The sequence below is a fragment of the Eptesicus fuscus genome, chromosome 10, assembly GCF_027574615.1.
Source record: "Eptesicus fuscus isolate TK198812 chromosome 10, DD_ASM_mEF_20220401, whole genome shotgun sequence".
In the NCBI taxonomy this organism is placed as follows: domain Eukaryota; kingdom Metazoa; phylum Chordata; class Mammalia; order Chiroptera; family Vespertilionidae; genus Eptesicus; species Eptesicus fuscus.
In genome coordinates, this window is record NC_072482.1 from 45,795,341 (window position 1) to 45,800,302 (window position 4,962).

Sequence of the window (4,962 nt, forward strand, 5' to 3'; positions counted from 1 at the left end):
GTGAGGGCGCGGCGAGCGCGAGCTCCGCGACGGCGCCGCCTTCCCCGCTGTCCCCGCCTCCCTGTGGGCCGGGCTGGCGCCGGCGCCGGCCGGACGTCCCTGAAGCGGGCGCCGGGCTGGAGGTCAGCGTCCGGGATTGGCCGCGGGCCCGACCCGCCGCGCCGCCCCTGCGTCACCGCCCCGCCGCGTTTGTGAAGTTGCCCTGACGTGGCAGTGGCTTCGTGGCGGCCGGTCCGCGCGGCCGTCGGTCACTCTGTCGCCGCCGCCGCCGCCGGCCCCGCGAAGGCCGCTCCGGGGTCTGCGAGAGCGGGCGACGCCCTCGTCTTCCTGTCGCCGCTGCTCCCCGGAGGCCGACCTTCCGCCGGGCCCATCCGGGGACCCCAGGCGCTCGCGGGGCTCGGCGAGGAGCCGCGCGGCCGGAAGCAGCCAGGCCATACCCGCCGCGCGTGGGTCCCGGACCGGCTGCAAAGTGCCCCGCAGCGCGGCCCCGCGGTGTCCACCCAGTGCTTCGTTTTTAGGTCCAGTAGCTGTTTGGGGTGAAAGCAGTCCAGGAGGGAATTCCAGTGATAAGGGAATTGGGTAGGGTTTTTGTAACAGTTTATTTTCAGATAATATGCTTAGGTGCCGGACACTTTTAGAAAAATGAATTAAAACCTGTCAAAAAATAAAACTATGATAATTACATTGAATTTGGGTGAGTGCGTACAAATAAGAAAGGCTTAACCTCAAAGGACACCCTTCATGGTTTATGGTGGAAAGAATGGGATGGAGAAGAAGAGGACTGGGTTCTGAAGACTTAAAAAGAGGAGCGAGCATTTAAGACAAGAGGGAGAGAGGGATTGGGATGGAGGAGAGCAGGAGGGGGGAAGGGAAGAATTCTAGGTGGGGTGAAGAGGGTTAATCAGGTTGGGCAAGTTTTGTTGTCAAAGATAGAAAACTTTCTCTTTGAGGGGTAGCAGAATATGCCACCTCAAAATATGCCTCTTGGGCATAAGGGTTATTATGATTTTTTTTCTAGGTGGAAGTTTTTTATTAAGCGCCAGAGGCCCAGTGCACGAAGTTCATGCACGGGTAGGGTTCCTAGGTCTGGCTGGCTATCAGGGCCAATCTGTGGGGGTGGGGTGACCCGTGGTGCTGCTCACTTGCTGGTCCCCCCCCCACCCCCCGCCACCACCGCTGGTTGCCTCCCTCTGCGGGGCTACTGGCAGCCTGGAGCCTGTGGGCTGGGGGCAGCTCCTGTGTTGAGCATCTACCCCCTGGTGGTCAGTGCTCATCATAGTGACCGGTCATTCCGCCATTCAGTTGATTTGCATATTAGGCTTTTATTATATAGGACTAGGGGCCCCCAGTCCCCTGTCTGTTGGCAGCCCCGCTCCCGCTGCTGCCATCCCACGCACTGACGACCCCATTCGCACCCGCTGATGGCACAGAGCGATTGGGGCTGGCGCCAGCAGCAGGTGCAAGCAGTGGCTGCTGCCCCGATCACCCCTCAGGAGCAAGGGAAGGTGGAGAAGCCTTCAGAAGCGATCAGGGCGGGCAGCCGCTGTTCGCACCCACTGATGGCACCAAGCAATCGGGACTGGCACCAGGCACTGACTGGGTGTGAGCGGTGGCTCTGGCACCAGCAGCAGGTGCAAGCACTGGGCAGCTCTGCAGCGCGTGGGAGCAAAGAATTTTCAGTAGCCACCAGAGGCTCACCCCGATGACAGTGACCAGCGCCCCCCCCTTGGTCTGGCGCCACCCTCACCTGCTCCACCATCCCACCGCAGCCGCCCCCTGCCATGTTCCACACATGCCCCCTGGTGGTCAGTGTATGTCATAGCAACCAGTTATTCTGCCGTTTGGTCTATTTGCATATTAGCCTTTTATTATTATTACTAGGGGCCTGGTGCACGAAATTCATGCACGGAGGGGGGGTCCCTCAGCCCGACCTGCACCTCTCCAATCTGGGAGCCCTCAAGGAATGTCCTACTGACGGCTTAGGCCTGCTCCCCATGGTTCTCTGCTCTCTGTGGACCTGCCTGCTTGGCGCCACCGCAGGCCTTAGTGTCTGCTCTCTGTGGGGGCCTGCTTGCCCTTAGCCGCCGGGGCCAGGGGCAAGCAGGGCCCAGCTGTCTGCTGACTTGCTGCCGCAGGGGAAAGCAGGGCCCTGGTGTCTGCTCTCTGTGGGGGCCCTGCGGGGAACTGCTTGCCCCTCACTTCCATGGCCAGGGGCAAGCAGGGCCCTGCTGTCTGCTCGCTCGCTGTGGGTGATGTTCCTGCCCTGCCCCTGGCCGCCTGCGCGTGTAGGCCCAGAGTGGCCGGGGGGTCATTCCGGGACCCCAGCCACTCCAGGTCTACGCGCAGGCCTACAGGCTCAGAGCAGCCTGGCTCCCGAGGACGCCTGTCCCCGGGACGCAGGATGCTTGGCGCCAGCACACGCATAAGCAGCCATGGGGCAGGAACATCCGCCACATTGCCATGGCGATGCGGCAGATGTTCCCGCCCCACCCCCGGCTGCTCTGCACCTGCGCACATAGGCCCGGAGCGGCCGGGGGTCGTTCCGGGACCCCGGCTGCTCCAGGCCTATGTGCGGACCTACAGGTTCAGAGTGGCCTGGGTCCCGAGGACGCCTGTCCCCAGGATGCAGGCTGCTTGGTGCCAGTGCACGCACAAGCGGCCACCCCACCCCCAGCCGCTCCACGCCTGCATATGCAAATTAACCCGCCATATTTGTTGGGTTAATTTGCATATGCACTCCTGATTGGGTGGTGGGCATCGCAGAAGTACAGTCAATTTGCATAATAGCCTTTTCTTTTTTAATATAAGATAGGCAAGGAGGGTGGGGGTAGGGTGGTCCTACTGATGTGGCTTGTCCTTGTCCCTCCTCTCCAGGTAACAATTTCTCTTTTGGTTCTCCTGCCCATAATAAAAGATTATTAGTGATAGCCTGAAAGTTGGACCTACCAAACTTTTATTTACTAACCATCTGTTCTTCTTATCCTGCAGTGACACTTTGAAGCCCCCAATTACCTCATCCCTAGCTCAGAATGTCTTATATACCTAGATCCCCTCCTTCTATCTCTGAACCTCTCATGAATTTGGGGTCTATGATTCTGTCATGTATGCGGAGTTACAGTACATATTAAATTTGGTTATTTTTCTCTTGCTAATCAGTCTGATGTCTACTTGATTATTAAACCAGCTGAAAGAAGCTTGAGGGTAGAGGAAAATTTTCCTCCCCAACACATACATCAACTCACTTACCCTTCACAACAGTCTTGGCAGTGTCACAGATTATTGTTAACAAAAATTCCAAAAGAAATTAAGAGTTTTATTCATATGCTAGAGGCCCGGTGCACAAATTCGTGCACGGGTGGGATCCAGCCTACCAGCCCTGATTGGCACCATCAGGCTGGGCAGGCCGGGGGGAGGGGCCATGGGCGGTTGGCCAGCCAGCCCCGCCCCCTGGTCCAACTTCCGGTTGAACTCCCGGTACAGGGGACAAGATGCATACTAGCCTTTTATTATATAGGATGATTTGTAAATCAGAGAACATAGGCCTTGGTATGAACCAAAGATTCCTTCAGGGATTGGGGGCTGGGAGAGAAGAGGGTTTTTAAAAGGAGAGAGTTGGTAGGAAAACAAGGTTATAAACTTACATCATTCATTTTCTGATTGGTGGGGGTAACTGAACTTTCAATGATAAAAAACAATGGGTATCATATAATTAAGCATTTATTAATGTCCTAGTTTCAGTTCAGACTCATAGAACAAAGGCTTTGGTTAAGCAGTTCCAGGGGGTGTTGCTTATCAACCACAGAGAAGGTACAATTACCAAATAGTGCAATCAGCACAGGAGGGCTGCTTGCTCTGCAGGCAGTTTCAGAGTCGAAAAGGGTAAAGTTGTACCTCATAAGCAGCTTCAGAGTTCAAGCTGCAAAAATCCAATGTTGGGCCATAAGTTGTGGTATCAAAGTTCTTATAAGTCCTCATGAATTATACCCATTTTTAGATGAAGACAATTGACATCTCAGAAAAATCAAGCAATTTACTTAAATTCTCAGGTTTTTTTTTAACTACAAGTTCTTATCCTTCGGCATATTATTTTACCAAATTGATGAAACTTTTCTAGATTCTCATTTATGTCTTGATTTGATTTGAATACTTTGAAATTTATTTTACAGAGGTCCTCCAGGTTTCATTGACTTATTTAAGGCTATTTATCTAGAAAGTAGAGGAATCCTGACTGAAAAAGTCCAGGTCTTCCAACTCTGAAATCTGAATTGTTCTCGCTATGGGAAAAATGAATCAGGATGTCTGTGTCATGCAAGAACTTTTTTTTTTTTTTTACACCACCATTTGAAAACAGGGGTATGTTTCTTAGAAACTCAGAGCTATTCTTGGACCACATACTTTAAGATATGTATTCTTCATCACTTAAAAGTTTTCTTATTTTTCTATTTTTTTTCTTGGTCACAAAAATAATACATGATTGTGTTCAATATTTGGAATATGAACAAAATGCAACTCTCCCATAATCCCCCTACTCAGAAATGGCCATGATGAACATTGCAGGCGTCTTCAAAACTACGGCCCGCAGGCCACATGCGGGTGTTTTTGCCGTTTTGTTTTTTTACTTCAAAATAAGATATGTGCAGTGTGCATAGGAATTTGTTCATAGTTTTTTTTTAAGCTATAGTCCGGCCCTCCAACGGTCTGAGGGACAGTGAACTGGCCCCCTGTTTAAAAGTTTGAGGACCCCTGTAAATTTAGTGTATTTATCTTGAGCCTTTATTTATAAAGCATAGGTAGTTGAAGAGAGTTAAAATTCCATTGCATATACTTTTTTATACTAAAAATATCTGCCATCAGCTAACTGGTGTAAACCAAGAAAGAGGCTTAAACGAAAAGAAAACAAAGAAAGGCAGGGCTTATAAAGGCTCCTTCTCAATCTGGCCCTCTTAATATAAGTGAAGGATT